The sequence below is a fragment of the Capra hircus genome, chromosome 11 (assembly GCF_001704415.2).
Source record: "Capra hircus breed San Clemente chromosome 11, ASM170441v1, whole genome shotgun sequence".
Lineage (NCBI taxonomy): Eukaryota > Metazoa > Chordata > Mammalia > Artiodactyla > Bovidae > Capra > Capra hircus.
The window spans coordinates 60,135,597-60,148,683 of NC_030818.1; positions in this window are offsets into that span (position 1 = coordinate 60,135,597).

Here is a 13,087-nt window from a genome sequence, read left to right on the forward strand (position 1 = left end):
CCCTCCTCCAGGGGATCTTCCCCACCCAGGAACTGAACCCTTAACTCCTGCATCTCCTGCATTGCAGGCGAATTCTTTACTGCTGAGCCACAAAGGAATCCCAATCTGCACCAATAACATTGTCTGTATCACTTTCTTAAGTTTATTCACTTGCCTGTTGTTTCCATTTATTTACTATTTGTTTGCTGTCAGTTTGGATCCTTTAGGAAGATGACACGAAGAAGGAGTTAGAAGTGACAGAGAGTTATTGGGGGAAGTTTCTGTGAAAGATAAAAGGAGAGGAATAGGAATGTTTTCAGGACAAGATATATTCTGACACCTTAGATAAGAGAGAGGGAAAGGAGAATAATTGTGTAGGAGGAGGCTGAAACTACAGTGAAGGCCTGAAAAAGTCTCAGACTGGTTAAAAAGAGAACTCTAACACAAAGATTGCACATAGAGCAGACATGGCCAAACACTACCAGTCCTGCAGTCTCATCATTGGCTAGCACTCTCTTTGAAAAGCAAGGTCTCAGATGGCATACTTGGGAAAACCCTAAAGTGCTGTGGTTGCAGCCTGTTTGTTAGCCAGTGGTATGCTGGTAAATGGTTGATGGCGGTCTCTCTGGGAGAAAATGTGTGTGTGATTATGCTTATAAATTTTAGTAATATAAGGAATTGTAGCACACAAGTTATAAATAATACATACTTCTTACTGTAAATCCCCTACAATTGATTCTTCCAGAATACTTTCACTGCTTTTTGCTGAACTCTTATATCTATAGCCAACCTATGGTTACAACTGACTGATAAATGCTGGTTGATATTTTTGTTTGTATTAATGACTAAAATGAAAGTGAAACAACCAACATGTACAGTAGAATTTCACTTGTTTGCCAATGTTGTGAGCAACTTCCTCGCTAGAATACTTTTCTAACACTAGAATAATTTTCCTTAAATTTTTGTGCTATTCACAATGTGACAGCTTTAGATACCACACACTAAGTTTTTTCGGCATTACTACATTTTCTTTATTGCTTTAAGTTATGAAGTCCAACTTGTAGCACAGGCTTATTTCCATGGTGTCCCCCGCCACTACAAGGGCCAATTTCAAGTTACCAGTGTCACATCACTAAACATGAACTTGGGGAAAGATGCCCAGTAGGACACCATTGCACAGTTTTTCCACCACACAGATAAAGAGTAATAGTCTCGAGAGCATAGGTATAAGAAAATGTAGTAATAGAAGAGGAAGTGAAGAGTTTTGAGAAATTATCTTTGTTTTGAATGTAATTTATTTAATTATAATTTAGCAAAACAATTTTTAAGAATGGCTATGTTTAACAACCAGTTTGAAAATATCCTGAAATTTTTACAATCAGCTCTCTCAAGGCAGTACTGACAGGCTCTTGTACACTGCAGTGTCAACTGACTGCAGTCCTCACAGCAGAGCATGTCTTTAAGGGAGATCTAAACAACTAAGTCAGATGGCTGCCACATTTGCCACTGTGAATAAGGCAGCTATGAATACTCCTGGATATGTCTTTGATACAGTTATATATATATGGAGGGGTGTAGATGATTTGAAGAGAACAATTACATACAGAGAACACATGTCTACGTGAAAGTGAAAGTTGCTCCACCCTGTCTGACTCTTTGCGACCCCATGAATTGCAGCACGCCAGGCCTCCCTGTGCATCACCAACTCCTGGAGTTCACTCAGACTCACGTCCATCGAGTCCGTGATGCCATCCAGCCATCTCATCCTTGGTCGTCCCCTTCTCCCCCTGCCCCCAATCCCTCCCAGCATCAGAGTCTTTTCCAATAAGTCAACTCTTCGCATGAGATGGCCAAAGTACTAGTGTTTCAGCTTTAGCATCATTCCCTCCAAAGAACACCCAGGGCCGATCTCCTTCAGAATGGACTGGTTGGATCTCCTTGCAGTCCAAGGAACTATCAGGAGTAATCTCCAATACCACAGTTCAAAAGCATCAATTCTTCGGTGCTCAGCCTTCTTCACAGTCCAACTCTCACATCCATACATGACCACAGGAAAAACCAGAGCCTTGACTAGACGGACCTTTGTTGGCAAAGTAATGTCTCTACTTTTCAATATGCTATCTAGGTTGGTCATAACATTTCTTCCAAGGAGTAAGCGTCTTTTAATTTCATGGCTGTAGTCACCATCTGCAGTGATTTTGGAGCCCCCAAAAATAAAGTCTGACACTGTTTCCACTGTTTGCCCATCTATTTGCCATGAAGTCATGGGACCAGATGCCATGATCTTCGTTTTCTGAATGTTGAGCTTTAAGCCAACTTTGTCGCTCTCCTCTTTCACTTTCATCAAGAGGCTTTTTAGTTCCTCTTCACTTTCTGCCATAAGGGTGGTGTCATCTGCATATCTGAGGTTATTGGTATTTCTCCTGGCAATCTTGATTCCAGCTTGTGTTTCTTCTAGTCCAGCGTTTCTCATGATGTACTCCGCATAGAAGTTAAATAAGCAGGGTGACAGTATACAGCCTTGACGTACTCCTTTTCCTATATGGAAGCAGTCTGTTGTTCCATGTCCAGTTCTAACTGTTGCTTCCTGACCTGCATATAGGTTTCTCAAGAGGCAGGTCAGGTGGTCTGGTATTCCCATCTCTTTCAGAATTTTCCACAATTTATTGTGATCTGCACAGTCAAAGGCTTTGGCATAGTTAGTAAAGCAGAAATAGATGTTTTTCTGGAACTCTCTTGCTTTTGCGATGATCCAGCAGATGTTAGCAATTTGATCTCTGGTTTCTCTGCCTTTTCTAAAACCAGCTTGAACATCTGAAAGTTCACGGTTCACATATTGTTGAAGCCATGCTTGGAGAATTTTGAGCATTACTTTACTAGCGTGTGAGATGAGTGCAATTGTGCAGTAGTTTGAGCATTCTTTGGCATTGCCTTTAGCCCAGGTAAATAACAGGGAGGGATCTCACATGATCCCAGAGATCAACCCTGGGATTTCTTTGGAAGGAATGATGCTAAAGCTGAAGCTCCAGTACTTTGGCCGCCTCATGCGAAGAGTTGACTCATTGGAAAAGACTCTGATGCTGGGAGGGATTGGGGGCAGGAGGAGAAGGGGACGACAGAGGATGAGATGGCTGGATGGCATCACTGACTCGATGGACGTGAATCTGAGTGAACTCCAGGAGTTGGTGATGGACAGGGAGGCCTGGCGTGCTGTGATTCATGGGGTCGCAAAGAGTTGGTCACGACTGAGCGACTGAACTGAACTGAACTGAACTGAACACATCCCCAGCCATCAACAGAAGATTGGATTAAAGATTTACTGAACCTGGCTCCGCCTATCAGAGCAGGACCCAATTTCCTCAGTCAGTCTCTCCCATCAGGAAGCTTCCATAAGCCTCTTACCCTTCTTCATCAGAGGGCAGACAGATTGAAAACCACAATCACAGGAAACTAACCAATCTGATCACATGGACCACAGCCTTGTCAAACTCAATGAAACTATGAGCCATGCTGTGCAGGGTCACCCAAGAAGTCTGGGTCACGGTGGAGAGTTCTGACAAAATGTGGTCCACTTGAAAGGGAATGGCAAACCACTTCAGTATTCTTGCCTTGAGAACCCCATGAACAGTATGAAAAGGCAAAAAGATAAGGCACTGAAAGATAAACTCCCCATGTCAGTAGGTGCCCAATATGCTATTGGAGATCAGTGGAGAGAGAACTCCAGAAAGAATGAAGAGATGGAGCCAAAGCAGAAACAACACCCAGGTGTGGATGTGACTGGTGATGGAAGTAAAGTCTGATATTGTAAAGAGCAGTATTGCATATGAACCTGGAATGTTAGTTCCATGAATCAAGGCAAATTGGAAGTGGTCAAATAGGAGATGGCAAGAGTAAACATCAATATTTTAGTAATCAGCAAACTAAAATGGACTGGAATGGGTGATTTTAACTCAATGATCTTTATGTCTACTACTGTGGGCAGGAATCCCTTAGAAGAAATAGAAGAGCCATCATAGTCAACAAAAGAGTCCGAAATGCAGTACTTGGATGCAATCTCAAAAACGACAGAATGATCTGTGTTCGTTTCCAAGGCAAACATTTCAATATCAAGTAATCCAAGTCTATGCCCCAACAAGTAATACTGAAGAAACTGAAGTTGAATGGTTCTATGAAGACCTACAAGACCTTCTGGAACTAACTGCCAAAAAAGATGTCCTTTTCATTATAGGGGACTGGAGTGCAAAGGTAGGGAGTCAAGAAATACCTGGAGTAACAGGCAAATTTGGCCTTGGAATATGGAATGAAGCAGGGCAAAGGCTAATAAGAGTGTTGCCAAGAGAACACACTGGTCACAGCAAACACCCTCTTCCAACAACACAAGAGAAGACTCTGCACACGGACGTCACCAGATGGTCAATACTGAAATCAGATTGATTATATTCTTTGCAGCCAAAGATGGAGAAGCTCTATACAGTCAGCAAAAACAAGGCTGGAAGCTGACTGTGGCTCAGTCATGAGCTCATTATTGCCAAATTCAGACTGAAATGTAAGAAAGTAGGGAAAACCACTAGACCATCCAGGTATGACTGAATCAAATCCCTTATGATTATACAGTGGAAGTGCGAAATAGATTCAAGGGACTAGAACTTATAGACAGAGTATCTGATGAGCTATGGACAGAGGTTCATGACATTGTACAGGAGACAGGGAACAAGAACATCCCCAAAGAAAAGAAATGAAAAAAAGCAAAATGGTTGTCTGAGGAGGTCTTACAAATAGCTTTGAATAGAAGAGAAGTGAAAGGCAAGGGGAAAAGGAAAAATATACCCATTTGAATGCAGAGTTCCAAAGAATAGCATGGAGAGATAAGAAAGCCTTCCTCAGCAATCAATGCAAAGAAATAGAGGGAAACAATAGAACGGGAAAGTCTAGAGATCTCTTCAAGAAAATTAGAGATAACAACGGAACATTTCATGCAAAGATGGGCACAATAAAGGACAGAAATGGTATAGACCTAAAAGAAGCAGAAGATATAAAGAAGAGGTGGCAAGAATACAAAGAAGAACTATACATTAAAGATCTTCACAACAGAAGATGTTGTGATCACCAACCTAGAGCCAGACATCCTGGAATGTGAAGTCAAGTGGGCCTTAGGAAGCATCACTATGAACAAAGCTAGTGGAAGTGATGGAATTCCAGTTGAGCTATTTCAAATCCTAAAAGATGATGCTGTGAAAGTGTTGCACTCAATATGTCAGCAAATTGGGAACTCTCAGCAGTGGCCACAGGACTGAAAGGTCATTTTTCATTCTAATCCCAAAGAAAGGCAATGCTAAAGAATGCTCAAACTACCACACAATTGCACTCATATCACACGCTAGAAGTAATGCTCAAAATTCTCCAAGCCAGGCTTCAACAGTACACAAACCATGAACTTTCAGGTGTTCAAGCTGGTATTAGAAAAGGCAGATGAACCAGAGTTCAAATTGCCAACATCCTTTGGATCATGAAAAAGCAAGAGAGTTCCAGAAAAACATCTACTTCTGCTTTATTGACTATGACAAAGCCTTTGACTCTGTGGACCACAACAAACTGTGGACAATTCTTAAAGAGATGGGATTACCAGACCACCTGACCTGCCTTTTGAGAAATCTGTATGCAGGTCAGGAAGGAATGGTTAGAACTGGACATGGAAAAACAGACTGGTTCCAAATCGGGAAAGGAGTACGTCAAGGCTGTATATTGTCACCCTGCTTATTTAACTTATATGCAGATACATCATGAAAAATGCTGAGCTGGATGAAACACAAGCTGGAATTGAGATTGCTGGGAGAAATATCAATATTTCAATATCAAATATCAATAACCTCAGATATGCAGATGACACCAGCCTTATGGCACAAAGTGAAGAAGAACTAAAGAGCCTCTTGATGAAAGCAAAAAATGGGAATGAAAAAGCTGGCTTAAAACTCAGCATTCAGAAAACTAAGATCATGGTATCTGGTCCCATCACTTCATGGCAAATAGATGTGGCAACATTGGAAACAGTGACAGACTATTTTGGGGGGCTCCAAAATCACTGCAGATGGTGACTGCAGTCATGAAATTAAAAGACACTTGCTCCTTGGAAGAAAAGTTATGACCAACCACCTAGACAGCATATTAAAAAGCAGAGTGAGTGAGTGAGTGAAGTCACTCAGTCGTGTCTGACTCTTTGTGATCCTGTGGACTGTAGCCTACCAGGCTCCTCCATCCATGGGATTCTCCAGGCAAGAATACTGAAGTGGGTTGCTAGTTCCTTCTCCAGGGGATCTTTCAAACCCAGGGATCGAGCCCAGGTCTCCTGCATTGCAGGCAGACGCTTTAACCTCTGAGCCACCAGGGAAACCCAAAAAGCAGAGACATGACTTTACCAACAAAGGTCCATCTAGTCAAAGCTATGTTTTATCCAGTAGTCATGTATGGATGTGAGAGTGGACTATAAGGAAAGCTGAGTGCCGAAATATTGATGCTTTTGAACGGTGGTATTGGAGAAGACTCTTGAGAGTCCCTCAACCTGCAAGGAGATCCAACCAGTCCATCCTAAAGGAAATCAGTCCTGAATATTCTTTGGAAGGACTGATGCTGAAGCTGAAACTCCAATACTTGGCCATCTGATGTGAAGAACTAACTCATTTGAAAAGACCATGATGCTGGGAAAGATTGAAGGCAGGAGGAGAAGGGGATGACAGAGGATGAGATGGTTGGATGGCTTCACCAACTCAATGGAGATGAGTTTGAATAAACTCTGGGAGTTGGCAATGGACAGGGAGGCCTGGTGTGCTGCAGTTCATGGGTTTGCAGAGTCGGACACAACTGAGTGACTGAACTGAACATACATATTTAGTAATATACATATTTTAGAAAATATGTATATAAATATATTTTATATATTTTAAAGGGCTTCCCAGGTGCAGCTAGTGGCAAAGAATCTTCCTGCCAGTGCAGTCAGGAGATGTGAGTTCGATCCCCGGATTGGGAAGATCCCCTGGAGGAGGGCATGGCAACCCACTCCAATATTCTTGCCTGGAAATTCCCGTGGACAGAGGAGCCTGGGAGCTACAGTTCATGGGGCTGCAAAGATTCATACACAACTGAATGACTGAGCACATATATTATAAAATAATAGAAATAAATTTACATAAATATGTATATAGAACCATTGGAGAGTATGTATTATTTTAGGAACACATGGAACTTTGTAAAAAGAAACCATAGCACTAAGCCATAAAGCTAGCCACAAGACACGTCAAAGGATTAATATTGCACAGTCAACATTCTCTGATCAGTTAGTGCAATTAAGTTAGAAAATAACTTTTTTAAAAAGCTAGAAAAAGCCTTTCGGTTTATTGACTCTGGGCTTCCCTGGTGGGTCAGATGGTAAAGAATTCACTTGCAATGCAGGAGACCTGGCCTCCATCCCTGAGTTAGGAAGGTCCCCCGGAGAGGGAAATGGCTACCCACTGCAGTATTCTGGCCTAGAGAATTTCATAGACAGAGGAGCATGGCAGGCTACATAGTCCATGGGGTGGCAGAATTGGACATGACTGAGAGACTTTCACTTTCACTTTGCAGACTCTAAAATACTTCTAAAAAACAACTCATGGTTACAGAAGAATTCATGACAGAATTTCATATATAATTTAAATATATATGAAATAAATATATTATAGTTACTTTGAAACCACTTAAATGTATGTTAAATAAAATCATATATTAATTATGTTTATATATGAAAACGTAAAGTATACTAATATATAATTATATATTAATATGATAGTGCATTAATGTATTTAATAACTTGTTTTTAAGCTGTGTGAAGTAATTTTTTTTAGCCATGCCACATGGCTTGCGGGATCACAGAATCTTAGCTCCCCAATGAAGGACTGAACCTGTGACCCCTGCAGTGGAAGTGTGGAGCACTAACTGCTGGACTCCCGGGTAATTCCTGTTGCTTTGTTTTCTGATAGCAGCCATCTGAAAGGGTTCATTTCAGTTCAGTTCAGTCGCTCAGTCGTGTCCGACTCTTTCTGACCCCATGAATTGCAGCACGCCAGGCCTCCCTGTCCATCACCAACTCCTGGAGTTCACTCAGATTCACGTCCATCGAGTCAGTGATGCCATCCAGCCATCTCATCCTCTGTCGTCCCCTTCTCCTCCTGCCCCCAATCCCTCCCAGCATCAGGGTCTTTTCCAATGAGTCAACTCTTCTCATGAGGTGGCCAAAGTACTGGAGTTTCAGCTTTAGCATCATTCCTTTCAAAGAAATCCCGGGGTTGATCTCCTTCAGAATGGACTGGTTGGATCTCCTTGCAGTCCAAGGGACTCTCAAGAGTCTTCTCCAACACTGCAGTTCAAAAGCATCAATTCTTGGGCGCTCAGCCTTCTTCACAGTCCAACTCTCACATCCACACATGACCACTGGAAAAACCATAGCCTTGACTAGACGGACCTTAGTCGGCAAAGTAATGTCTCTGCTTTTGAATATACTATCTAGGTTGGTCATAACTTTTCTTCCAAGGAGTAAGCGTCTTTTAATTTCATGGCTGTAGTCACCATCTGCAGTGATTTTGGAGCCCCCCAAAATAAAGTCTGACACTGTTTCCCCATCTATTTCCCATGAAGTGATGGGACCAGATCCCATGATCTTCGTTTTCTGAATGTTGAGCTTTAAGCCAACTTTTTCAGTCTCCTCTTTCACTTTCATCAGAGGCTTTTTAGCTCCTCTTCACTTTCTGCCATAAGGGTGGTGTCATCTGCATATCTGAGGTTATTGATATTTCTTCCGGCAATCTTGATTCCAGCTTGTGTTTCTTCCAGTCCAGCGTTTCTCATGATATACTCTGCATAGAAGTTAAATAAGCAGGGTGACAATATACAGTCTTGACGTACTCCTTTTCCTATTTGGAACCAGTCGTCCAGTTCTAACTGTTGCTTCCTGACCTGCATACAGATTTCTCAAGAGACAGATCAGGTAGTCTGGTATTCCCATCTTTTTCAGAATTTTCCACAGTTTATTGTGATCCGCACAGTGAAAGGCTTTGGTATAGTCAAGGGTAGGAGGTGTTATCTTGTAGTTTTGATCTGCATTTCCCTAATGATTAGTGCTGTTGAACATCTTTTCATGTGCTTATTGGACATTTATATATCTTCTTAGGAGAAATGTCTATTCAAGTTCTTTGCACATTTTTAAATTGTGTTGCTTTGCTGAGTTTTGGTAGTTCTTTCTAGACATTCTAGGTGAAAAAATTGAAAAAGTGAAGGTGTTAGCCACTCAGTGGTGTCCGACTTATATTCTAGGTAGTAATCCCTTATCAGATATGGGATTTGTGGATATTTTCTCCCTTTCTGTGGGTTGCTTTTTACTCTGTTGATAGTGTCTTTGATGCACAGAATTTTAAACTATCATGAAGCCCAGTTTGTCTTTTTGTTATCTGTGTCTTTTATGTCAAATTTAAGAAGTGATTGCCAAATCTAATGTTGTGAAGCTTTTGTTCCGTGTTTTCTTCTAAGAGTGTTATTGTTTTAGGTCTTAATTTAGGTCTTGGATCCACTTACAGATAATTTTTATGTGTGGTGTTAAACAAGGGTCTCATATCATTCTTTTGCATGTAGATATCCAGTTTTCCCAGCTCTATTTGCTGAATACTCAACTTTCCACATTGAGTGGCCTTGACTCTCTTGTCAAAACTCATTTGATGATATATGTGATGCTTTTGAACTGTGGTGCTGAAGACTCTTGCGAGTCACTTGGACTGCAAGGAGATCCAACCAGCCCATCCTAAAGGAGACCAGTCCTGGGTGTTCATTGGAAGGACTGATGCTGAGGCTGAAACTCCAGTACTTTGGCCACCTCATGCGAAGAGTTGACTCATTAGAAAAGACCCTGATGCTGGGAGGGATTGGGGGCAGGAGGAGAGGGGACGACAGGGATGAGATGGCTGGATGGCATCACCGACTCAATGGACATGAATTTGGGTGAACTCCGGGAGTTGGTGATAGACAGGGAGGCCTGGCGTGCTGCGATTCATTGGGTTGCAGAGTTGGACACGATTGAGCGACTGAACTGAACTGATGAGGGTTTATTTCTGGGCTCTCTCTTCTATTCCATTGGTCTAAATGTGCGTCTTCATGCCAGTGCCACACTGTTTTGATTACTGTAGCTTATAATATAGCTTGGAATCAGGGTCCATAAAACCTCTAGCTTTATTCTTCTAAACAGTGCTTTGGACATCTTTTGTAGTTCCATACAAAATGTTAGGATTATTTGTTCTAGCTCTTTGAAAAAACGCCATTGGTATTTTGATAAGGGATTATATGGATCACTTTGGATATACTGACACTTTAACAATATTAAGTTTTTGAAACCATAAACCTACAATCTGTTTCCATTTGTCTTCAACAGTGTTTTGTAGTTTTCACTGAGCAAATCTTTCACCTTCTTGGTTAATTTCTAAGTATTTTTTGATGCTATAATGAATGGAATTCTGTAATTTTTTTTCATATTGTTCAGTTAATGTATAAAAATACAAATGATTTTTGTGTGTTTTGTATCGTTACTTTGCTGAATTCATTCATTCATCACAACAGCTTGTGTGTTGAGTCTTTGGGAGTTTTTACATCTAAGACTATATCTGCAGAGGCAATTTTACTTCTTCCTTTCCAATTTGCATGCCTCTAATTCTTCTTGCCTAACTGCCCTGGCTAGAACTTCAAGTACTATGCTGAATAGGGGTGGAAGAGTGGGCATTCTTGGCCTTTTTTTTTTTTTTTAGTAAAAAAGCCTTCAGTCTTTCACTGTCACTCTGTACTCTCTATTGTGCTTTTACTTGCATGACTGGTTTTTCATATTTTGATGTCCTTTAAAAAACTGAAGTGCAGTTGCTATCCAATGTTACCTGTGTACAATACAGTGATTCACAATTTTTAAAGGTTATACTTCAGTTATTATAAAATATTGGCTATATTCCTCATGTTGTACAATATATCTATTTTATGCCTAATAATTTATCTCTCTTACCCACCCTATATTGCCCTCCTTCCCTCGCCACTGGTAACCATTATTCTAAATTTTTTGATACTAGTTTGTTGTATTCCACAAATCAGTGATATCACACAGTATTTGTCCCTTATTTCACTTAGCAAATGGTCAAGTAGTATCCCATTGTATATATAATACATCTTCTGTATCCATTCACACTACTGATGACTTTTTTGTTGAATGCCAGACACTGTGAATTTTATTATATCCTAAATTTTAAGCTTTGGTCAGATACAGATATGTTGCTTGGGACTGGTTTGATCCCTTTAGAGAAATCCTGTGTTGTGAAGAGTCCAGAGTGGTCTTTATGGCTAATTCAGTCTTGCTATTAAGGCTGTACTCTTCTGAAGGCTCTACTCATTCCCTATTATAATGCAAGGTTTCTCCAATCTAATAAGAATTTAAACTATTTCAAGGCCACTGTTAAATACAGTCTACTACTTTTCACTGGTTTTTCTGTGAACTCTATATAATATAGTTTTACCGTACACAGAAATACTCAGACTCAACTACACCTCTACACATCTCTAGGAATTATTTCTGTAAAGCTTTGTTTTCTAGTAGTCTACTTCTAGCCACTCAGTGTATCTGAATCTTTGATCCCTATCTTAATTCAACAATATTGATGGAAAAACTATTAATCTGTACCTTTAAAAAGCTCAATAAACTTAAAAAGGGACAAGAAATTTTAAAGTGGGAAGTGAACAACTTATGCAACATCCATGTTTCACATTTACTTGATTTCAAGAAAAATGTGAATATACAAAAGTGCATCCATCTGAATCAAACTGCCCATGACACACACAACTTCACACACCTCAAAATAACTGAGATATTAACCTTTATAAGCCAAACTCAACACACCCAGTGTTGCAACCTAGGTTTTATATAACCCTCCTTCTACTACTTTGCAATGACATTAGCTCCAACAGCCACTTCAATTTTCTGGTGTTTTTAAATGGCATATGTAAAATTCTACTGTTTGTGAAACCATTTGATCAGGTTCCTTTTGTGTTGTTAATGAAGTCTTGGGGTTGTCTCTAACCACATTCCTCCACTAAGCCCTGTGGTTTCCATTCCACAATTTTGCATATCAAGATTTTTAAGGATACATCATATTATAGAACTGACTTCTATGGCAAAATGTCAATAGTTGGAGGGTATAGGGTGTTCATACTGTTCTGTGAACTTAATGAAAAGTTAGGGTGGGAATTCCCTGGCTGTCAAGTGGTTAGGACTCAGCTATTTCACTGCTATGGGCCTGAGTACCCTGGTCCAGCAATTAAGATCCCACAAGCCACGGGGTGTGGCCAGAAAAATAAAGAAAATGAGAGTGAAAAAATAAATAGTACTCAAGAGGAAAAAAGTATGCAAACCCTTTGTCTCATTAAGATAGTCATCCTTCCTATTTAAAAGCGTACCTTAAATATTTAACAGGATAATTTTCCTTTCATTGCTTTAGATACACACACATAAGGGTGCTGAATAACTCTTAAAAGTTCCAATATGAATAATTCTGGCTATTTTGACTTAATACCCATTAAAAACGGAAATAATTACTGAATTATTAAATTCCAGACTATCCAAAGACTTATCTGAACTTACCACTTACCAGATTAGTCATTTTAATTAACTATTGGAGTTGTCAGATACAAAGGAACTTCATACTGATTGGCTGAAGTTCTCCGAAACCTTTAGGAGTCCCCGTCCCTCCATCCACTGCTTTCATAGTACTCTTTATATATAACACAAAAGATGGTGAAAGTAATCACGGATTACGTAAGGCTCAATTTGTGATCCACCTTAACGGTCTGGCCTTTATCCAAAGGCAATCAAAAGCCATGCAAGCGTTTATAAAGGAGTGCCTGGCAAGGTAAAGAGAGACCACTAAGCTATACATAGAATGTGTGCAAAGTTGACTAGATGGAGGCTGAAACAAGGACAGAACTAGTTAAGTTTTACAGTACTCTTGGTGCAGGATTAAGGTGTTTTAAACTACTGACAAAAGACTTACTTATACAAACAAAA